Genomic DNA, 24,939 nt, shown 5'->3' on the forward strand with positions numbered 1-24,939 from the left:
ATATTTATATTACTAGAAAAAAGTGATGGACTGCGTGCGTTCACCTCCCCGCGGACATTTATTTTGGACCGTTGAACAAATAGTTTGCTCCCAGGTGATGCAAAGTCATCAAACTCATTATGCGACCGCTCCCTACTCAGGCACCAGCTGAGCACCAACAGAACAAAGGAACTGTAAAATACGACTGTACATTCTATTTTTAAATGTTAACGTGTAGCACACAGATGCAGCAACATTCATGTCATATAACCATATAACCATATAACAATTACAGCACGGAAACAGGCCATCTCGACCCTTCTAGTCCGTGCCGAACACATAATCTCCCCTAGTCCCATACACCTGCGCTCAGACCATAACCCTCCATTCCTTTCCCATCCATATAACTATCCAATTCATTTTTAAATGTTAAAAACGAACCTGCCTCCACCACCTTCACTGGAAGCTCATTCCACACAGCTACCACTCTCTGAGTAAAGAAGTTCCCCCTCATGTTACCCCTAAACTTCAGTCCCTTAATTCTCAAGTCATGTCCCCTTGTTTGAATCTTCCCTACTCTCAGTGGGAAAATCTTTTCCACGTCAACTCTGTCTATCCCTCTCATCATTTTAAAAACCTCTATCAAGTCCCCCCTTAACCTTCTGCGCTCCAAAGAATAAAGCCCTAACTTGTTCAACCTTTCTCTGTAACTTAGTTGCTGAAACCCAGGCAACATTCTAGTAAATCTCCTCTGTACTCTCTCTATTTTGTTGACATCCTTCCTATAATTAGGCGACCAAAATTGTACACCATACTCCAGAATTGGCCTCACCAATGCCTTGTACAATTTTAACATTACATCCCAACTTCTATACTCAATTACATCCCAACTTCTATACTCAACATGTATCCACACATGCTACGATGTAATACAGTATTTTATTTGTAGCATTTGTAATGCATTTTCATGACACCGTTCCATGCATTTAACATGCACCCATTAATAATTTGATCTTGCATTTTCCGTGGAGCTGCCTTTCAAAAGGAAAGATTATCATTTTTGGGCAGGGTCTAAATGATGTAAATCACAGGGAACCTTCCAGAAGACATCGTATACATTCAGATACAACAGCAGCATTAATGTATTTCAACTGTTGGCACTTCATGAAGTAAAGGATAGGCGAATATAATGTGTAATGTGACAACTGACTGGAAATAAACAGCGGCTAGAAATATTCTTGATCAACATGTTATGTTTAAAGAAATGTGTTAATTCATAAAACACAGAGGTGAACAGCTTTTGATGTTACTCCAGATATTAGGGCGAAATCTTCTCAATGCATTGATCCGTTGGAGATATCAAGAATGTTGATGTGCAAGATGATAGAACCGATCGAATCCGTTAAGGAGACTCTGACCGGCGGTACATGTTTGGGGATAGATAATTTTGAAGAAAGTCTTGACCTCAGAAAAAAAGTGTCATGTTTGCTGCACTCAAACTAAGCAATTCAAAGAAAAAAAATCTTCACGGAGCAGTACAGCATAGGAACAGGGATATTATTTTTCGAAATAATTCATTAAGGGTCCATTTAAACTAGGGGGTATGCAACTCTCCTCACACGAATGGTACTAATATTGGACAGTGCGAATTGTGAGATGGACTGGACAATGCAGAAGCTTTTTCTCTCTGCAGCGAACAAAACAGGAGGAATTATGGAGAATTAAAATATGACAAGGTGATCAATTGAGGTATTATATTTTGTTCCTAAGATATAGGTCTCTACAAGAGGCAGGAGTCTAAAATAAGTAAATATTTAAAGGGACACAGTGCCAACTCTCCCTCACGGGAGGGGCAGGTATATTGAACCAACTCTCACTGTAAGTGGTAGTTGCATGTTACACAGCACAGAAACATGGCCTTTTCTCCATCTTGTTCATGAACAATTTGCTTGCAACCAATGCGAGTCAATTTGAATGTGGATGGTAAGATTTTTTCCCCTCAGCCAGCTTGAGGTGTGGGCTTATTTCACGGCAGGAGTCGCACACAGTTGGGTATAAGTGGAGTTTAACCACCTGGTCTGGGACGTTTACGAGACCGCACATGCAATGTTGTTCAGATCGCAATATGTTAGCGATGATACCATTAATCTGGGGAGTGGCAGCGTATTAATGACAAGGTTTTTGCCTGGACTGGAGTGGTGGTTCAATCCCGAGAGAGACTGTATAGGTCAGGATATTTTATTTCTCTGGACCGGACGATGTTGTGATTTGACATTTCAAGTTTTGAACGTTTTCACGAGAGACAATATAATCAAGACAGGCGTCGAAATGCCCAATTGTCTTCCAAATGGCGAGGAAGAGAGATTTAGTAGAGTTGGAGACTCATATGTTATGTGCAGAAATGTGCGCCTTGCCCCGGCGGAAGGTGATGTGTTGTTCTTCGATCTTGGCATAAAGTCCTGGTGTCATCCGACAAGCGCGACCAAACCAGAAGCGTGAGCCGCGCGGAGGTCGAGTGAGTGACACGGTGTCGAGGCGTCGAGGCGGCTGCGGACCGGCACGCCTTTGCCGCGCGGAATTTTTGAACACGGTCATTTTTTTTCGGAGCCCCGCGCGACGTCGGGACCAGCTCCGCACAACTCCATACGCCTCCGGCGATCGAAGTGGGACCGGCCATGCGAGGCCGTACGGCTCAAGCGACCACGTTAGGTCGCGCTTGCCGCTTGGTGTCGCATGCTCGTGGGACAGGCCGTTTACACTGCATACACACTTTTTCGCACAGGGAGTGGCCGGTATATGGAACGTGCAGCCAGAGGGAGTAGTTGTGGCAGGTACTATGACAGGTACTTTATTAAAAACACATGTGGACAGGTATATGGATACGGAAGGCGTAGGGGGGTATGATACAAACGCGGGAAAATGACACTAGGGGCATCTTGGTCGGCATGAACAAGGGCCCAAAGCGCTGTTACCGTAGGTATCACTCTATGGCTCTCTAACGATGTATCAAGTGCAAATTCATGGCTTGAAATATTAATATAAGTGGATATATCATGTCAGCTGATGCAATAAATGTAGGTCCCTTACAGTCAGAATTACAGGTGAATTTATAATGGGAAACAAGGAATTGCAGACCAGTTTAACAAGTACTTACCAAGGAAGACAGAAACAATCTCCCATAAATATTGGAGGAGCGAGAATCTATCATGTCTGAGAAACTGAAGGAAATTCACATTAGTCATGAAATGGTGTTGGGTAAAATGTTGGGACTGAAGACAGATATATCCCCAGGTCCTGATGGTCTGCATCCCAGAGTACCCACGGAGGTGGGCCGAGAAATCGTGCTTGCATTGGTGATCAGTTCTTTTGACTCTGAATTAGTTCCTGCGGACTGGAGGGTAGCTAATGTAATCCCACTTTTTTTTGAATAAAGGAGGAAGAGAGAAAACTGGGAACTATAGACCAGTTTGGTTGACATTGGTAGAAGGGAGGATGCTTGAGCCGATTATTAAAGATGAAATAGGACCGCATTTGGATAACAGTGACAGGATAGGTCAGAGTTATCATTGATTTATGAAAGGGAAATCATGCTTGACAAATCTTCGGGATTTTTGAGGACGTAACAAGTAGAATGGTTAAGGGAGAACCAGTGGGTGTGGTGTATCTGGACTTTCAAAAAAGCTTTCACAAGGTCCACCACAGGAGATTAGTGTGCAAAATTGCAGCACATTGTACTATTGACACGGATAAAGAACTGGTTGGCAGGCAGGAAGCAAATAGCAGGAAATAACGAGCCTTTTCAGAATGGCATGCAGTGACCCGTGGGGTGCCGTAAGGCTAAGTGGTGGGACGCCAGTTATTTACAATATATATTAACGATTTAGACGAAGGAATTAAATGCAACATCTCCATGTTTGCGGATGACACAAAGCTGGGTGGCAGTGTGAGCTACGAGGAGGATGCTATGAGGCTGCCTGGTGACTTGGATAGGTTGGGTGAGTGCGCAGATGCAAGTAAGATGCAGTATAATGTGGATAAATGTGAGTTTATCCACATTGGTGGCAAGAACAAGAAGGCAGATTATTATCTGAATGGTGTCAGATTTGGAAAAGGGAAGTGTTAACGAGACACTGTTGACCTTGTACATTAATCACTGAAAGTAAGCATGCAGGTACAACAGGCAATGACGAAAGCTAATGGTATGTTGGCTTTCATAGCGAGAGGATTAGTGTAAAGGAGCAAGGCGATCCTGGTGAGACCGCAGTTTTGGTATCCTTATTTGAGGAAGGACATTCTTGCTATTGAGGGAGTGCAGCTTATGTTCACCATCTTAATTCCCGGGATGGCGGGAGTGGCATATGATGAAAGGGTGGATCGACTGGGTTTATATCCACTGGAATTGAGAAGGATGAAAGGGCATCTTATAGAAACATATAAGATTCTTAAGGAATTATACAGGAAAAATGTTTCCGATGTTGGGGGCGCAGAACCAGGGGTCACCATTTGAACCTGTGGAATTCTCTGGTACAGAAGGCAGTGGAGGCCAATTCACTCGATGTATTCAAGCGAGAGTTAGACTTCGCTCTTCGGCCAACTGAATCAAGGGATATGAGGAGAAAGCAGGGACAGGGTACTGATTCTGGATGATCAGCCAGGAACGTATTGAACGGTGGTGATGGCTCGAAGGGCCGAAAGCTGAGAGAATGGAGCAGCTGGGCTTGTACACTCTGGAGTTTAGAAGGATGACAGGAGATATCATTGAAACAGATGATATTTTTAAGGGCTTGGACACGCTAGAGGCAGGAAACATGCACCTATTGTCTATTGTCTATTGTCTATATGTCATGCCATGAGTGCTAGATACCTTCAAGCATAAGTCGACAGGGAAGCAAATTACATCTGGTCAGCATTCGCAGATTCTACCGCGAGAAGAAAATGTCGAATTTTCAGGAATCAGAGATCCTGGAATCAGTCTGGTGAACCTTCTCTGAACTACCTCTATGGCAAGAATGTCTTTCCCCTCTATGGCAAAAATGTGTAGGACCCCCACACCTTTCCCTGTCTCACACTCTGTAACCAACTAAAAGTTTCTATCAGCGGAGATAAGCAATGTTCATCATTGAAGGCGGAAATGGCTTCAAATAGTGAGGATTGGTGAAGAATAGCCTGAAACCAAATGTAACATTGTTTGTGATCAAAAAAGTATGTTGTGCAGTGTGTATAATAATTCCCTATTTCTTCTGCAACATCGGTGACGGCTGCATGAGAAAAAGGTGACAGTGTTCACTAGGATTTGACCACAATTCAATCAATGGATCATATTTTGTACAGCTCATCCATTATTTGTCAGTCAGACCTTGCTGTACAAATCGTCAGTCTCTTCATAAAGGCAAGAGTGGGCATGTTGCTATAGAAACTCCTCAGAGGAATGACCCTTGTAGGAAAGGAAATATTTCCTAATCTAATCAAATCCATTAAACAAATAAAATACACCAGCGGCCAAACGACATTGCCAAGTGCAGGAACTATATTTGAAGTAGTGGGGAAGTGTCCGACTGCCCGACGGCTACAGGAATGCATGGAGGCGAGAATAATTTCTTATCATTACCTGAGATGGTTGGAATGTTCTTTCATTATCGATAGCACAATATGAATTCTGAAGAATTCCGAAGAACACAGTGAGGTCAGGAAAAGCTTGCTTTATTTGTTACGTACGGTACAAATGCAGCATCAAGACATTAAAACAAAAACACTTTAAATGCCTTTAGGGTTTTAGGCCAGTTTCGGATCGGGGCCCTTCTTCAGACTGACACTATGCGAAGGGTGCACAGCATCGTCAAGGACTGCTCTCACCCCAGCCACAGTCTGTTTACCCTCCTACCATCCGGGAGATGCTACAGGTCCAGGAACAGCTACTTCCCTGCGGCTGTTACATTACTCAACACTGTAGCTCGGTGATTGCCAGTCCCCCCCCCCCCCCCGGACACTCCTTCCCCCCGAAAAATTGCACTACCACGACTGTATGTACATATATACATTTATTTCTCATATTCTATGTTCGCTCTTCTGGGGAGATGTTAACTGCATTTCGTTGTCTCTGTACTGTACACAGCACAATGATAATAACATTTGAATCTGAATGTTAGCAGATGAGGGGGTGATCGGAAGATGAGTGGAGTAAGTGACAAAGACAAGAGATAATCTATATTACTATATCTCTTATCTTGACCGCTTTTGGCCGACTGTGCTGTGATTTCCGAAAGAACGGCGCCCCCTACGGCCGTCATTTTTGGCCACCTCGCTCAGAGCCCCCCTCCGCCGTATGAGTGCGGAGGATTTTTACCGTCGATTAAAAATGAGAGACATATTAATGTTTTTACGTTTTCTCTGCTGCCCCCGCTGGCGGCAGGGGGAGCTACTATAAAACCAGGAAGTGTCGTGCCTCACTCAGTCTCTGCCAGTCCCAGGAAGCGAGAGGGTCTGGCAGAGACTGAGCTGCGAATAACACTGAAAGCACATCTACTCCACGGTGAGTCCCCTCGATACGGCTGTAAATCGGCTGCAGCCCTTTTTAAAACGTTTGTGTTCGCAAAATGAATTTTGGTTGTCGGGTGTCTGCAGCCCAATTCAATTCAATTCAATTCAACTTTTTGTCATTGCACAGATACAAGTATGGGTACAACGAAATGCAGTTTAGCGTCAGTCCGTAGTAATAGTGCAATATAGAAATAAAAATACAGAATAAGCAAACAATGTGGACGGAGAGACTGGAGAAAACTATCGGCGGGACTCCGAGTTCAGCAATGTGATAGTGTTGTTGTAGAAGCTGTTCCTCATCCTACTAGTACGAGACCTGAGGCTCCTGTACCGCCTCCCTGATGGGAGGAGGGCAAACAGTCCATGGTTAGGGTGGGAGGGGTCTTTGATGATCATCCCGGCCCGTCTCAGACACCGTTTTCGGTGGAGGGCATCCATGGCAGGGAGCGGGGCACCGATGATGTACTGAGCGGTTTTCACCACCCGTTGTAGTGCCTTCCTGTCCGCTACGGTGCAACTGCTGTACCATACCATATAACCATATAACAATTACAGCACGGAAACAGGCCATCTCGGCCCTACAAGTCCGTGCCGAACAACTTTTTTCCCTTAGTCCCACCTGCCTGCACTCATACCATAACCCTCCATTCCCTTCTCATCCATATGCCTATCCAATTTATTTTTAAATGATACCAACGAACCTGCCTCCACCACTTCCACTGGAAGTTCATTCCACACCGCTACCACTCTCTGAGTAAAGAAGTTCCCCCTCATGTTACCCCTAAACTTCTGTCCCTTAATTCCGAAGTCATGTCCTCTTGTTTGAATCTTCCCTATTCTCAAAGGGAAAAGTTGGTCCACATCAACTCTGTCTATCCCTCTCATCATTTTAATGACCTCTATCAAGTCCCCCCTTAACCTTCTGCGCTCCAGAGAATAAAGACCTAACTTATTCAACCTTTCTCTGTAACTTAGTTGTTGAAACCCAGGCAACATTCTAGTAAATCTACTCTGTACTCTCTCTATTTTGTTGACATCCTTCCTATAATTGGGCGACCAAAATTGTACACCATACTCCAGATTTGGTCTCACCAATGCCTTGTACAATTTTAACATTACATCCCAGCTTCTATACTCAATGCTCTGATTTATAAAGGCTAGCATACCAAAAGCTTTCTTTACCACCCTATCTATATGAGATTCCACCTTCAAGGAACTATGCACGGTTATTCCCAGATCCCTCTGTTCAACTGTATTCTTCAATTCCCTATCATTTACCATGTACGTCCTATTTTGATTTGTCCTGCCAAGGTGTAGCACCTCACATTTATCAGCATTAACCTCCATCTGCCATCTTTCAGACCATTCTTCCAAATGGCCTAAATCACTCTGTAGACTTTGGAAATCCTCTTCATTATCCACAACACCTCCTATCTTGGTATCATATGCATATTTACTAATCCAATTTACCACACCTTCATCCAGATCATTGATGTACATGACAAACAACAAAGGACCCAACACAGATCCCTGAGGCACCCCACTAGTCACTTGCCTCCAACCCGACAAACAACCATCCACCATTACCCTCTGGCTTCTCCCATTCAGCCACTGTTGAATCCATCTTGCTACTCCTGCATTTATACCCAACAGTTGAACCTTCTTAACCAACCTTCCATGAGGAACCTTGTCAAAGGCCTTACTAAAGTCCATATAGACAACATCCACTGCTTTACCCTCGTCAATTTTCCTAGTAACCTCTTCAAAAAATTCAAGAAGATTAGTCAAACATGACTTTCCAGGCACAAATCCATGCTGACTATTCCTAATCAGACCCTGTTTATCCAGATGCTTATATATATTATCTCTAAGTATCCTTTCCATTAATTTGCCCACCACTGAAGTCAACCTAACAGGCCTATAATTGCTAGGTTTACTCTTAGAACCCTTTTTAAACAATGGAACAACATGCGCAGTACGCCAATCCTCGGGGACTATTCCCGTTTCTAATGACATTTGAAATATTTCTGTCATAGCCCCGGCTATTTCTACACTAACTTCCCTCAATGTCCTAGGGAATATCCTGCCTTGACCTGGAGACTTATCCACTTTTATATTTTTCAAAAGTGTCAGTACTTCTTTTACTTTGAAACGCATAGTATCCATAGCTACCTCACCTTTCCCTTACCTCACATAATTCAATATCCTTCTCCTTGGTGAATACCGAAGAAAAGAAATTGTTCAATATCTCCCCCATCTCTTTTGGCTCTGCAGATAGCTGTCCACTGTGTCTCTCCAATGGACCAATTTTATCCATCGTTATCCTTTTGCTATTAATATAGCTGTAGAAACCCTTTGGATTTACTTTCACCTTACTACCAAAGCAACCTCATATCTTCTTTTAGCTTTTCTAATTTCTTTCTTAAGATTATTTTTACATTCCCTATACTCCTCAAGCACCTCATTTACTTCATGCTGCCTATAATTATTGTAGATCTCCCTCTTTTTCCGAACAAGATGTCCAATTTCCCTTGAAAACCAGGGCTCTTTCCACTTTTTTACTGTTTCCTTTCAACCGAACAGGAATATAAAGATTCTGTACTCTTAAAATTTCCCCTTTAAATGTCCATCATTTCTCTTCTACATCCTTCCCATAAAACAAAATGTCCCAGTTCACTCCTTTTAAATCATTTCGCATCTCATCAACGTTAGCCTTTCTCCAATCAAAAATCTCAGCCCTAGGTCCAGTTCTGACCCTCTCCATAATTATATTGAAACTAATGGTATTGTGATCACTGGACTCGAAGTGCTCCCCAACGCATACATCTGCCACCTGACCCGTCTCATTTCCTAACAGGAGGTCCAGCACTGCCCCTCCTCTAGTAGGTACCTCTATGTATTGCTGCAAAAAACTATCCTGCACACATTTTACAAACTCCAAACCATCCAGCCCATATACAGAATGTATTTCCCAGTCTATGTGTGGAAAGTTGAAATCTCCCACAATCACTACCTTGTGCTTACTACTAATATCTGCTATCTCCTTACATATTTGCTCTTCCAATTCTCGATCCCCATTTGGCGGTCTATAATACACCCCTATAAGTGTTGCTACACCTTTCCCACTTCTCAGCTCCACCCAAATAGCCTCCCTAGATGAGCCCTCCAATCTATCCTGCCAAAGTACTGCTGTAATATCTTCCCTGACTAGCAATGCAACACCTCCACCTCTTGCCCCTCCAATTCTATCACACCTGAAGCAACGAAATCCTGGAATATTTATTTCCAATCACAGCCCTCCTGCAACCATGTTTCACTGATCGCCACAACATCATACTTCCAGGTGTCTATCCAGACTCTAAGCTCATCCACCTTTCTTACAATGTTCTTAGCATTAAAATATGCACATTTAAGAAACCCCCCGCCTCTTATTCTCTGTTTATTTCCTTTATTTTCTTTCTCCTCTTGTGCCCGAGTGCTTCCCTTTTCTGCTTCCTGTCTCCCATTCTGACTACTAGCTTTCTCTATTTGAGTCCCTCGCCCCAACCATTCTAGTTTAAAGTCTCCCCAGTAGCCTTTGCAAATTTCCCCGCCAGGATATTGGTCCCACTCGGGTTGAAGTGCAACCCATCCTTTCTGTACAGTTCCCACCTTCCCCAAAAGAAATCCCAATGATCCAGAAACTTGAATCCCTGCCCTCTGCACCAGTCTTTCAGCCACGCATTTATCCTCCACCTCGCTCCATTCCTACTCTCACTGTCGCGTGGCACAGGCAGTAATCCTGAGATTGTTACCTTTTTGGTCCTTTTCCTTAACTCTCCCCCCAACTCCCTAAATCCTCCCTTCAGGATCTCTTCCCTTTTTTTTACCTATGTCATTGGTACCTATATGTACCAAGACCTCAGGCTCCTCTCCCTCTGATTTCAGGATATCTTGGACGCGTTAAGACACGTCCGAGACCTTGGCACCAGGGAGGCTGACCACCATCCTGGTCTCCCGACTGCGTCCACAGAATCGCCTATCCGACCCCCTATCAATAGAGTCCCCAATTACTATTGCCCTCTACTTTTTGTCCCTACCTTCAGGAGCAACAGGGCCGGTCTCTGTGCTGGAGGCCCGTCCGCTCTCGCTACCTCCGGGCAGGCTGTCACCCCCATCCGTACTCAAACAGGAGTACTTATTTGCAAGGCGTACCGACATTGGAGTACTCACTCGTCCCTGTCTCTGCCCCTTGCCCTTCCTTAGCGTGACCCACATGTCTCTCTCCCGAGGTTTTGGAGTGACCACCTCCCTATAACTCCCCTCTATGACCTCCTCTCTCTCCCTGACCAGACAGAGGTCATCGAGCTGCTGCTCCAGGATCCTAATACGGTCCCGTAGGAGCCCCATCTCACTGCACCTGGTGCAGATGTGGACGTCTGGAGGGCCATCCGACACCATGACCTCCCACGTCTGACATCCCGAACAGTACACTGCTCTGGCTGTCATTCTCCCGCCTTACCCTGGATCCGATACAAGTATAATACAATAGAAACTGCTGGGAGAAATCAGCAGGTATCTGACTCACAACAGCTGCTCCCTCTTGACCTTTAAACTGCACCTTTATTATATAAACAAAAAGCACTGTACCCTTAGCTCACTGTACCTTTACTAAAGCACTGCATCCTTAGCTCACTGTACCTTTACTAAAGCACTGCACCCTTAGCTCACGGTACCTTTACTAAAGCACTACACCCTTAGCTCACTGTACCTTTACTAAAGCACTGTACCCTTAGCTCACTGTACCTTTACTAAAGCACTGTACACTTAGCTCACTGTACCTTTACTAAAGCACTGTACCTTTAACAAGAAAGCAGAAATGCTAACCTGAGGTTGCACCCAATCAGCGGCTTCCACCAAAACCCTCCCTATGAAGTGTGGAACGCTACAGATTTTGGTAAGCCCTGACCCTCCTCCACTCGCTCCAACGGTCCCGGGCCTCTGTGAAAGCAAGCCCCGCGCTCGATTTATATACTCACCGCCCTGACCCTCCTCCATTCGCTCCTATTAAACCTTTTCCCCTTCACATTGAACTCGTGTCCTCTGGTCCTCATTTCAACTACTCTGGGCAAAAGTCTGTGCATCTACCCGATCTATTCCTCTCATGATTTTGTACACCTCTATAAGATCTCTTCTCCTCCTGCGCTCCATGGAATAGAGACCCAGCCTTCTCAACCTCTCCCTATAGCTCACATCCTCTAGTCCTGGCAACATCCTCGTAAATCTTCTCTGAACCCTTTCAAGTTTGACAATATCTCTCCTATAACACGGTGCCCAGTACTGATAACAATATTCTAAATGCAGCCTCACCAACGTCTTATACAAGACCTCCCAACTTCAGTTCCAACGTCAGTGCCAACATGGGCCGCCTACGTATTCACCAAGGAATTGTCCCCCAGTATTTTAATTCCCAGGTCTTGAATGAGATAAGGACCAAGGTCTTCAAGTTGTGTAAAAAGTACGCCACCCATTGATGGTAAAGTGCTGGAGTAACTCAGCAGGACAGGCAGCATCCCTGCAGAGAAGGGTGGGGTTTCGTGTTGAGAACCCTCTTAGAAAGCTGGTACTACAGCTTTTTATGTCTTTTTCTGTGCAGTTTTGTTCTCCTAATTTGCAGAGACCGTTCCCTCCGCAACTCTCTCGTCCCTTCCCACACAAACCACCGTCTCCTCAGGTACCTTCCCCTGCAACGGCAGAAGATGCACCACCTGTTGCTGCACCTCCCACTTCAACTCTGCCCTGGACCCCGACAGTCCTTTCAGGTTAGGCAGTGGTTCACTTGCACCTCCTTCAACCTCATCTACTGTATCCGTTGTTCAAGATGTGGACTATTTTACATCGGCGAGACCAAACGTAGACTTGGCGAACGTTTCGCTGAACACCTTCGCTCAATCCGCCTGAACCTACCTGACCTCCCGGTTGCCAACACTTTGAATCTCCCGCCTATTCCCACACAAGCCTTTCTGTCCTCGGTCTCCTCCATTGTCAGAGTGAGGCTAAACGGAAATTTGAGGAACAGCATCTCATATTTTGCTTGGGCAGCTTACAGCCCAGTGGTATGAATATTGATTTCTCTCACTTCAGGTAGCCCCGGCATTCCCTCTCTCTCTATCCCTCCCCCACCCAAGTCGCACTAGCTTCTCTTTTTCACCCAACTCCTTTTACCCAAGAAACAGCTAACGTGGCCAGTTTCCTTTAGCATCAATACTTTTTTTGCATATCTTTCATTCATTGTTCATGACAGATGATGAGGCTATTTATAAGCAACGACGCATGCTGTATGTACAGGCGAATATTCTCTTGTGTAAATTTGGTGTGTGTGCAGGTGTGGTGAAGATGTCGTTATTTAGAGCATACTGCACACCACTCTACACTGCGCACCTGTGGTCGAACTGTGGAAAAACAAGTTTGCAAAGACTAAACGTGGCATATAACGATGCCATGAGAACACTGCTAAGGAAACCTAGATGGTGTAGTGCCAGTAACATGTTTGTGGCTGCAGGAGTCAGTACTTTAGAAGCTATCCTAAGGAATCACATGTATAAATTCATTTGCAGGATAAATGACTAAAAATGTCATTATTGTGGCCTTGTCAAACATACGGGTTGGCACTACACGCTACGAATCCCAGCTGTGGAGACACTGGTATCGTTGTCTCGTTGTAGGACATTGATCATCTTTTAATCTGGATTTTAATTCATGTATTGTGTATTTTTAAACATATAATTTACGATGCTTTTATAAGTGATATACTAAGATTTTATATGTACTTTATGATATTTTTTTAAATATGCAATGCATGTTTTTTAATGTAATGTTGCCCCTTGTCTGGACCTCGAGTCCGTAATAAAGTTTATTGTTTTATTATATATCTCTCCGTATCATCGTCTATATCTCTCGTTTCCCTTATCCCTAACCTGTATGAAAAAGGGTCTCGACCCGAAACGTCAACTATTCCTTCTTTCCAGAGATGCTGCCTGACCCGCTGAGTTACTCCAGCTTTTTATGTCTAGAAACATAGAAACATAGAAAATAGGTTCAGGAGTAGGCCATTCGGCCCTTCGAGCCTGCACCGCCATTCAATATGATCATGGCTGATCATCCAACTCAGTATCCTGTGCCTGCCTTCTCTCCATACCCTCTGATCCCTTTAGCCACAAGGGCCACATCTAACTCCCTCTTAAATATAGCCAATGAACTGTGGCCTCAACTACCCTCCGTGTCTATCGTGAGGAAGGTCATTCTTGCTATTGAGGGAGTGCAGCGTAGGTTCACCTGGTTTGAGATTGCAACCTTCACGTGGCCCGCCCTGTTTTGACAAATGCAATCAACCGGCATGCACAATCAAATAGAACTAGTCCTACAACTTTAGGCTGTGCACGCCATACGCAAGAAGTAGAAGAAGCACCTGCAGTTCCTTCCTACACATTTGATCTGCTTATCTGTAGTTATATAGAGATATAAAGGCCCTTCGGCCCAACTTGCCCACACCCGCCATAAATTCCGATTCTAGACTTACCCCCTGAGTCTGGTTTAGTCAAACCCTGGTTCCAAAACCTTACTTTATTGAAGAACAAACTGCAGGGACGGTTACTGATCCACTCACGCAAGACAACGATATCCCGTGCAAACAGAACTTAAGTCACAATCAACCGACACACCCCAAAGAATTACCCACCCTCTTATACTCTTCCAAACTAAGGGCGTGACATTACTTGGGGGAGGCAACCCCTACAAACCGATCACATTATACAGTTATTGACAGTTCCCCAACCCAATAACATAGTCTCAAATACATTGTGTTTGGAAGAAGCTTCCAGAAGGAAGCCAACATAAATGAATAATGCAACATTTGCCCTGGGATTCAGACAGCTCCTCCAAGGCTTAACATTTCAACCAATCAACAAATAATAGGGTGACTGTCTCACAACATTATTTATACTATTTACAATGCCCTTACAGCGATCCAATCAAAGTGATGCATTTAAGGTTCGTTTGCAAAACTGCTATACATTTTAACAGTTAGGAAACAAGAAGAACACTTAGTTCCTTCACCATCCTGCTTATCAATCTAAGCTTAGGCTGACTGGCGACATCTAAAGCGTGTAAATTTCCACTGACAAGGGTTAAGTAATTCTCACAAATGCAGGGATCCTCCATTTGATGGTGTCTTAATTTGGTCAATATTAATACTGCCAAAATGCCCCATCTACACTAGTCCCACCCCGACCAACATTTTTGTTCATTTATCACTATTTTATTGCTCTTAAATAAAATATTGTTTGCCTTGTCCAATGTTCTCTGCAACAATTAGACCATTTGACACAAAATACCGGAAGGAACTGCAGACGCAGGTTTACGCCTAAGATAGACACTAAATGATCTGGATGAGGGAATTGAAGGCAATATCTCCAAGTTTTCGGATGACACTAAGCTGGGGGGCAGTGTTAGCTGTGAGGAGGATGCTAGGAGACGGCAAGGTGACTTGGATAGGCTGGGTGAGTGGGCAAATGTTTGGCAGATGCGGTATAATGTGGATAAATGTGAGGTTATCCATTTTGGTGGCAAAAACAGGAAAGCAGACTATTATCTAAATGGTGGCCGACTAGGAAAAGGGGAGATGCAGCGTGACCTGGGTGTCATGATACACCAGTCATTGAAAGTAGGCATGCAGGTGCAGCAGGCAGTGAAGAAAGCGAATGGTATGTTAGCTTTCATAGCAAAAGGATTTGAGTATAGGAGCAGGGAGGTTCTACTGCAGTTGTACAGGGTCTTGGTGAGACCACACCTGGAGTATTGAGTACAGTTTTGGTCTCCAAATCTGAGGAAGGACATTATTGCCATAGAGGGAGTGCAGAGAAGGTTCACCAGACTGATTCCTGGGATGTCAGGACTGTCTTATGAAGAAAGACTGGATAGACTTGGTTTATACTCTCTAGAATTTAGGAGTTGAGAGGGGATCTTATAGAAACTTACAAAATTCTTAAGGGGTTGGACAGGCTAGATGCAGGAAGATTGCTCCCGATGTTGGGGAAGTCCAGGACAAGGGGTCACAGCTTAAGGATAAGGGGGAAATCCTTTAAAACCGAGATGAGAAGAACTTTTTTCACACAGAGAGTGGTGAATCTCTGGAACTCCCTGCCACAGAGGGTAGTCGAGGCCAGTTCATTGGCTATATTTAAGAGGGAGTTAGATGTGGCCCTTGTGGCTAAGGGGATCAGAGGGTATGGAGAGAAGGCAGGTACGGGATACTGAGTTGGATGATCAGCCATGATCATATTGAATGGCGGTGCAGGCTCGAAGGGCCGAATGGCCTACTCCTGCACCTAATTTCTATGTTTCTATGTTTCTAAGATAGACACTAAATGCTGGAGTAACTCAGCGGGTCAGGCCGAATCTCTGCAGGGAAGAAATGGGTGATGGTTCAGGTCGAGACCTTCCTTCAGACTCTGAAGAAGGGTCTCGACCCGAAACATCACATATCCATGTTCTCCAGAGATGCTGCCTGACCCGCTGAGTTATTCCAGCACTTTGTGTCTATCATAAGACACAAGGTAATGGAGTGAAAGGCCTGAATAGAGTGGATGTGGAGAGGATGTTTCCACTAGTGGGAGAGTCTAGGACGAGAGGGCACAGCCTCAGAATAAAAGGACATTCCTTTAGGAAGGAGATGAGGAGACATTTCTTTAGCAGGAGGGTGGAGAATCTGTGGAATGTATTGCCACAGACGGCTGTGGAGGTCAAATCAGTGGATAATGCGGTGGAACAGCAATGGCAGGAATTTCTGAGCATAATCCGGAAGACGCAGGATCATTTCATTCCAAAAAGGAAGAAAGATTCTAAGGGGAGTAGGAGGCAACCGTGGGTGACAAGAGAAGTTAGGGATATAATAAAATTAAAAGAAAATATGTATAACACAGCAAAGAGTAGCCGGAAGCCAGAGGATTGGGAAACTTTCATAGGACAACAGAAGGAAACAAAACGGGCAATACGGGCTGAAAAGATGAAGTACGAGGGGAAGCTGGCCAGGAATATAAAGACGGACAGTAAAAGCTTCTTTAGATATGTTAAGGGAAAAAGAGTAGCAAAGTCAAATGTGGGTCCCTTGAAGGCAGACACGGGTGAAATTATTATGGGCACCAAGGAAATGGCAGAAGAGTTGAATAGGTACTTCGGATCTGTCTTCACTAAGGAAGACACAAACAATCTCCCAGATGTACTGGAGGAAAGAGGATCTAATGGGGTATAGGAACTGAAAGAAATGTTCATTAAGCGAGAAATAGTATTGGGTAGGCTAATGGGACTGAAGGATGATAAATCCCCTGGGCCTGATGGTCTGCATCCCAGGGTCCTCAGGGAGGTGGCTCTGGAAATAGTGGACGCATTGGTGATCATTTTCCAATGTTCTATAGATTCAGGATCAGTTCCTGTGGATTGGGGGATAGCTAATGTTATCCCACTTTTCAAGAAATGAGCGAGAGAGAAAACAGGGAATTACAGACTAGTTAGCCTGACTTTGGTGGTGGGAAAGATGCTGGAGTCAATTATTAACGAGGTAATAATGGGGCATTTGGATAGCAGTAAAAGCATTAGTCCAAGTCAACATGGATTTATGAAAGGGAAATCATGCTTGACTAATCTTCTGGAATTTATTGAGGATGTGACAAGCAAAAGCCAGTGGATGTAGTGTATCTAGACTTTCAGAAAGCCATTGATAAGGTCCCGCACAGGAGACAGGTGACTAAAATTAGAGCACATGGTATTGGGGGTAGGGTGTTGACATGAATAGAGTGATGTACAGTGTGAGCCTGGCCCTTCGAGCCAGCACCACCATTCATTTTGGTCATGGCTGATCGTACCCAATCAAAAAACCGTGCTTGCCTTCTCCCCATATCCCTTGATTCCACTAGCCCCGAGAGCTCTATCTAACTCTATCTTAAATCCATCCAGTGATTTGGCCTCCACTGCCCTCTGTGGCAGGGAATTCCACAAATCGACAACTCTCATAGAAACATAGAAACATAGAAATTAGGTGCAGGAGTAGGCCATTCAGCCCTTCGAGCCTGCACCGCCATTCAATATGATCATGGCTGATCATCCAACTCAGTATCCCGTACCTGCCTTCTCTCCATACCCTCTGATCCCCTTAGCCACAAGGGCCACATCTAACTCCCTCTTAAATATAGCCTCGACTACCCTCTGTGGCAGAGAGTTCCAGAGATTCACCACTCTCTGTGTGAAAAAAGTTCTTCTCATCTCGGTTTTAAAGGATTTCCCCCTTATCCTTAAGCTGTGACCCCTTGTCCTGGACTTCCCCAACATCGAGAGCAATCTTCCTGCATCTAGCCTGTCCAACCCCTTAAGAATTTTGTAAGTTTCTATAAGATCCCCTCTCAATCTCCTAAATTCTAGAGGGTATAAACCAAGTCTATCCAGTCTTTCTTCATAAGACAGTGCCTTTCTTCATAAGGAATCAGTCTGGTGAACCTTCTCTGCACTCCCTCTATGGCAATAATGTCCTTCCTCAGATTTGGAGACCAAAACTGTACGCAATACTCCAGGTGTGGTCTCACCAAGACCCTGTACAACTGCAGTAGAACCTCCCTGCTCCTATACTCAAATCCTTTTGCTATGAAAGCTAACATACCATTCGCTTTCTTCACTGCCTGCTGCACCTGCATGCCCACTTTCAATGACTGGTGTACCATGACACCCAGGTCTCGCTGCATCTCCCCTTTTCCTAATCGGCCACCATTTAGATAATAGTCTGCTTTCCTGTTTTTGCCACCAAAATGGATAACCTCACATTTATCCACATTATACTGCATCTGCCAAACATTTGCCCACTCACCCAGCCTATCCAAGTCACCTTGAAGTCTCCTAACATCCTCCTCACAGCTAACACTGCCCCCCAGCTCTCTGGGTGAAAACGTTTTTCTCACCTCAGTCTTAAATGGCCTTCCCTTTGTTCTAAGACTGTGGCCCCTGATTCTGGACTCGCCCAACATTGGGAACATTGTTCCTGCATCTAGCTTGTCCAGTTCTTTTATAATTTTATATGTTTCTATAAGATGCCCCCCATCCCCTCATCCTTCTAAACTCCAGTGAATACAAGTCTAGTCTTTTCAATCTTTCCTCATATGACAGTCCCGCCATCCCAGGGATCAATCTCGTGAACCTACGCTGCACTGCCTCAATCACAAGGACGTCCCTCCTCAAATTTGGCAGCACGACTCACCTGTTGCAGCGGCCCCTACAGCCTGTCTATCTTTTTTTTTTAATGTTTTGTCTAGTTAAATGTAGTGTTCGTGTTTTTGTTAATACTGTTTTTAACTGCGTATATGTGGGGGGGGGGGGGGGGGGAGGGGGAAACTTAAAAATATCTCTTCCCTGCACGGGAGACCCAACCTTTTCCCTGTTGGGTCTCCATTGTCGTCGGGGGCCTAGCACCGTGGAGCGGCCTCCAGCTGGAACGACCTGGGGGCTCCAGTCGCTGAGACTGCGGAGCTGCGGACTTACCTTCGTGGGGCTGGCCGGCCTCGGTGCGTGAGGAGCGGTGGTGGCTCGCTGCTGCGGCCCGACTCCGGCGCATGGGGGCTCCAGCGACGCAGCCGTAGGTCCGGTGGACTGGGACATCGGGAGCTCGCGGGTGGAGAGACCGCTTTTCGGAGCTCCCGCAACGTGACTTGTCCAGCCCGTGTCGCGGGGTTGGAACGACCCGGAGCGGGGCCGTACGTTGTGTGCAGTGCACCTTTAATGGTCCTCCTGACCTAACAACTTCACATCACATCAACTTCAACATGAAATAGTTCCGTTTTCCGAGAACCTACTCACCACCTTGTCCAAGTCATGAGCAAAGTCATAGTGAATGTGCATTAAGGCGAGTTCAGACAGCCTGTCATTGCTCATGGAAGTCCTGGCGTAGTGATGCAGGCGATGGACACGCGTGGCACGCCTGCATATATTGCCATTTAGCCATAAAACGTGTTTTCCAGTTCAATTTTCCAGGAATGTAACTGCACAAACCTAGTCACGGCTTTGTCCAAGTTATGCGAGGAGCAGCGGCCACCAGCAGCGCCCGCAGTTTCAAGACCAGTGGCAGCCTGGTCCGTTGGCTGCTGCCCGGCTCTAGCGGCAGGGGCGACAAGCAGCAGGGGCTGGCAATGGGAGCAGCAACGTCGGAAGGGGGAGAATTAGCAGATTTTATTTTTTATTTACAGATGGTACACAACAATGCTGGAGAAACCCAGCGGGTGCAGCAGCATCTATGGAGCAAAGGAGATAGGCAATGTTTCTGGCCGAAACCCTTCGAAACCTTGCCTATCTCCTTCGCTCCATAGATGCTGCTGCACCCGCTGAGTTTCTCCAGCATTTTTGTCTACCTTCGATTTTCCAGCATCTGCAGTTCCTTCTTAAACAATTATTTATAGATGTGTTGGTCCGCTTCCAGATCCAATCACCATCTCTAACTTTTCACAGGGATGGATTCAGTGGGTGTAACTGAACTCCCCTCTCCCCTCCACCCCCCACTTCCCTCCTCCCGCCCCAATCCCTCCTTCTCCACTACCCCCCCCCCCCCTACCGTTCTCCTCTCCCCTTCTTCCCTTCCCCCCGCTCCACTATTCTCCCCCTTCTCCACTCCCCAGGGCTCTTACTTAACTTTCCCCCCTGTTGCCAGCCAGGCAACCTAGGCAGCTTTTTAGATTGTCAAATGACAGTTTAGGTGGTCATTTAAGACGGCTTGCATGACGCGTGCATTAATGTGCTCGGACGATAGACAACAGGTGCAGGAGTAGGCCATTCGGCCCCTCGAGCCAGCACCGCCATTCAATGTGATCACGGCTGATCATCCCCAATCAGTACCCCGTTCCTGCCTTCTCCTCATATCCGCTGACTCCGCTATCTTTAAGAGTCCTATCTGGCTCTCTCTTGAAAGTATCCGGAGAACCAGCCTCCATCGCCCTCTGAGGCAGAGAATTCCACAGATTCACAACTCTCTGTGTGAAAAAGTGTTTCCTCGTCTTCGTTCTAAATGGCAGAGTGAGCCCATGAATGATAACAACAGCTATAACAATTAGTGTTATTATAACATTATTAGTGAGGGAGTGCAGCGTGGGTTCACCAGGTTAATTCCCGGGATGGCGGGACTGTCATATGCTGAGAGAATGGATCGGCTGGGCTTGTATACTCTGGAGTTTAGAAGAATGAGAGGGGATCTTATTGAAACATGTAATATTGTTAAGAGTTTAGACACGTTAGAGGCAGGAAACATGTTCCCGATGTTGGGGGAGTCCAGAACCAGGGGACGCAGTTTAAGAATAAGGGGTAAGCCATTTGGAACGGATTTGTTAAGGATGTGACAAGCAAAATGGATGAAGGGGAGCCAGTGGATGTAGTGTATCTAGACTTTCAGAAAGCCTTTGATTAAGTCCCGCACGGGAGAATGGTGACTAAAATTAGGGTACATGGTAGGGTGTTGACGTGGATAGAAAATTGGTTGGCAGACAGGAAGCAAAGTGTAGGAGTGAACGGGTCCTTTTCAGAATGGCTGGCAGTGGCGAGTGGAGTGCCGCAAGGCTCGGTGTTGGAGCCACAACTGTTTACCATATATATTAATGATTTGGAAGAGGGAGTTAGGAGCAACACTAGCAAGTTTGCGGATGACACTAAGCTGGGTGGCAGTGTGAACTGTGAAGAGGATGTTAGGAGGTTGCAGGGTGACCTGGACAGGTTGAGTGCATGGGCAGATGCGTGGCAGATGCAGTATAATATAGATAAATGTGAGGTTATCTACTTTGGTGGCAAAAACAAGGGGGTAGATTATTATCTCAATGGGGTTAGGTTAGGTAAGGGGGAAGTGCAGCGAGACCTGGGTGTCCTTGTACACCGGTCACTGAAAGTTGGCGTGCAGATACAGCAGGCAGTGAAGAAAGCTAATGGAATGTTGGCCTTCACAACAAGAGGATTTCAGTATAGGAGTAAAGAGGTTCTTCTGCAGTTGTATAGGGCTCTGGTGAGACCACATCTGGAGTATTGTGTACAGTTTTGGTCTCCTAATTTGAGGAAGGACATCCTTGTGATTGAGGCAGTGCAGCGTAGGTTCACGAGATTGATCCCTGGGATGGCGGGACTGTCATATGAGGAAAGATTGAAACAACTTGGCTTGTATTCACTGGAGCTCTAGGGGCTAATTGATTTGGGACGATCAGTCAGGATCACAATGAATGGCGAGGCTGGCTCGAAGCGCCGAATGGCCTCCTCCTGCACCTATTTTCTATGTTTCTATTAGTTTGTTGTTCCGCACATCGACCGGGAGGCGATGAAATCGCCCGTTCACACGCAGCCGCCAGAGCAAACAGTGCACATACGATGATGACCAACGCAATAAATGCAATATCCAGTGCAGAACAGTGCAAGGCTGTGTTGGAGAAAGCCCGGGGTAGCATGGACGAGAGGGGCCGAAGGGCCTGTATCCGGGCAGGGTGACCACCGGCGCTGTCTGTGTGGAGTTTGCACGCCCCCTCCCCCCCAGCCCGTCGGGGCAGGGGAGGCGAACTCAGCCTTCCAAGCCTCAATCTGAGCTCAGCCTTCCTCCCGCGCATCCTAGCCCCGACGGGCCGAGTGCCGCCACCTTCCTCCCCAGACAACAACTGAGGGGAAAACACAGAAGAAACCTCGTCCAAACCCCCCTAATCCCTCAGGGAATGTCCCTGCCCTGGCAGTGAAATCAAGCCGTCACAATCGTGCACGATCAGTTAGCATCATTCTTTTTTTTAATATATAGAGGAAAGCTCATCAAGTTCAAGTTTGAATTTATTGTCACATGCACCAATTAAGGTACAGTGATATTGGAGTGACCATACAGCCATACTAAGTAAAAAGCAACAAGACACACAGACACATAAAATAAAATGTAACATAAACATCCACCACAGCGGAATCCACATTCCTCACTGTGATGGAAGGTAATAAAGTTCAATCATCTTCCTAGTTTGTTCACCCGTGGTCGGGGCTGTTGAACCCTCCGCAGTCGCCGCTGCCGACGGTCCGATGTCCGAAGCCCTCGTGTCGGGATGATGGAAACTCCGGCGTCGCATTGGATTGGAACACTCCGCAGCGTGGAGCTCCCGAGTCGGCCTCTTCTTACCGCAGACCGCGGGCTTCACGGTGTTAAAGTCCACAGGCCCCGCGGTTGGAGCTCTTCACAGGCGATCCTCGGCAAAGGATCACAGGCCCCGTGATGTTAAAGTCCGTGTGCCCGCGGCTTGAAGCTCTGGGTCGATCTTCAGGAAATGCCGCACCACTCCACATTGTTAGGCCGCAGGGGGGACGGAGATACGACACGGAGAAAAATCACATCTCCGTCGAGGTAAGTGACTGAAAATAAGTTTCCCCCAATTTCCCCCCCCCCCCCACACCCCCCCCCCCCCCCCCCCACATTAAACAAACCAAGAAACACTAAAACATACTTTTAAAACATACTTAACATAATAAAAACAGTAGAATGGACAGACAGACTGTTGGCGAGGCAGCCAGTGCTGGTGGCGCTACCCGGTTGACCCTGATTATTTGGGGGCCTATCTACATTTTGTTTTTGCTTGAAAAAAGACATTTATTTCATTGGAACACAACTTGGCTCCAGCGGGTTAACGGGCAAAAGCCATTGTTTACCACGGCCAGAGTCTTGCGGACCACCAAGGGCGGGAACGCGATCCCACCGTTCGGAGTTGAGGGGGAACGGCCGGGGGATGGGAAGCGGTGACTCCGGATTAATCCTGACGCCTTTCCCCAGCGAGCAGACAGAGGAATGACGGAGAGATGGCCCACGGGGGGTGGGGGGAGGAGAAAGTTGGAAAGGAGAGGTGGGAGTCGTCGCATTAGATTCCCTTCCCTCTACAGATGCGGCCTGACCCACTGAGTTCCTCCACCGCTTTAGAGGGAATGGACAGATGACGTTTTGAGTCAGGACCCTTCTTCAGACTGATTGGAGAGGGTGGGGGGAGGAAGCTGGAAAAGAGAGATGGGGGCTGGTCAAAGCCTGGACACAAAATGCTGGAGTAACTCAGCGGGACAGGCAGCATCTCTAGAGAGAAGGAATGGGTGACGTTTCAGGTTGAGACCCTTCTTCAGCAGTGATAGGTGGATATAGGTGAGGGAGACACAAGAAACTGCAGATGCTGGAATCTTGCATAGAACACAATTCAGTTAGATGCACAGAATCTCTTGCCCAGAGTGGGGGAATCGAGGACCAGAGGACATGGGTTCAAGGTGAAGGAGAAAGGATTTGATAGGAACCTGAGGGGTGACTTTTCCACACAGAGGGTGGTGGGTGTATGGAACGAGCTGCCAGAGGAGGTAGTTGAGGCTGGGACTATCCCAGCGTACAAGAAACAGTTAGACAGGTAAATGGATAGGACGGGTTTGGAGGGATGTGGGCCAAAAGCAGGCAGGTGGGACCAGTGTAGTTGGGACATGTTGGGAGGTGTGGGCCAGTTGGGCTGAAGGGACTGTTTCCACACTGTATCACTCTAACAGGAGGTGCTGCATTAACTTAGCGCGTCAGGAAGCATCTGTGGAGACACATGGATAGGTGACTTTTCACAGAGTGCTGGAGTAACTCAGCGCGTCAGGCAGCATCTGTGGAGAACATGGATATGTGACGTTTCACAGAGTGCTGGAGCAACTCAGCGCGTCAGGCAGCATCTGTGGAGAACATGGATATGTGACGTTTCACAGAGTGCTGGAGTAACTCAGCGGGTCAGGCAGCATCTGTGGAGAACATGGATAGGTGACGTTTCACAGAGTGCTGGAGTAACTCAGCGGGTCAGGCAGCATCTGTGGTGAACATGGAGAGGTGACGTTTCGGGTCGGGACCCTTCTCCACACTGTTAACAGATGATGGAGTGATCGGAAGATGAGTGGAGTAAGGGACAGAGGTGAGAGAAAATTAGGAGATAAAAGGGTGTGAGATAAGGAGAGAGGAATGTATATGTGCAGCTTGAAGGGACATTGGTCAGGTAGCATTTGGAGTATTGCCTACAGTTCTGGTCACTCCATTACAGGACTGATGTGAATGTTTTGGGGAAGGTGCAGAGATGGTTTATCAGAATGGTTTAAAAACAAGGAACTGCTGATGCTTGTTTTGAAAAAAGGACACAAAATGCTGGAGTAACTCAGCGGAACAGGCAGCATCTTTGGAGAGAAGGAATGGGTGATGATTCGGGTCGAGTCTGAAGAAGGGTCTCGACCTGAAACGTTCCCCATTCCTTCCAGCATTTTGTGTCTATCTCTCCACGTGGCCGTTTGCCAGCAGGCTGGAGGAGCGGGCAAAGGCCTTGCCACAGAGCGGGCAGGTGAAGGACTCGTCGGTGCTGCAACAGGTGG

The 24,939-nt window shown here is 46.4% G+C and overlaps 1 long non-coding RNA gene across 1 annotated transcript; it reads right to left on the reverse strand.

Annotated features, from left to right (window-relative positions):
- Positions 1-5,759: 5,759 nt before the first annotated feature.
- LOC116981402 lies at positions 5,760-24,621 on the reverse strand. The gene is made up of 3 exons (XR_004414224.1): positions 24,442-24,621; positions 9,313-9,316; positions 5,760-5,791 (listed from the first exon to the last, which is right to left on the reverse strand). It is a non-coding gene; the product is annotated as an uncharacterized LOC116981402 (long non-coding RNA).
- Between the last annotated feature and the right edge of the window lie 318 nt (positions 24,622-24,939).

The sequence above is a fragment of the Amblyraja radiata genome, chromosome 15, assembly GCF_010909765.2.
Source record: "Amblyraja radiata isolate CabotCenter1 chromosome 15, sAmbRad1.1.pri, whole genome shotgun sequence".
Lineage (NCBI taxonomy): Eukaryota > Metazoa > Chordata > Chondrichthyes > Rajiformes > Rajidae > Amblyraja > Amblyraja radiata.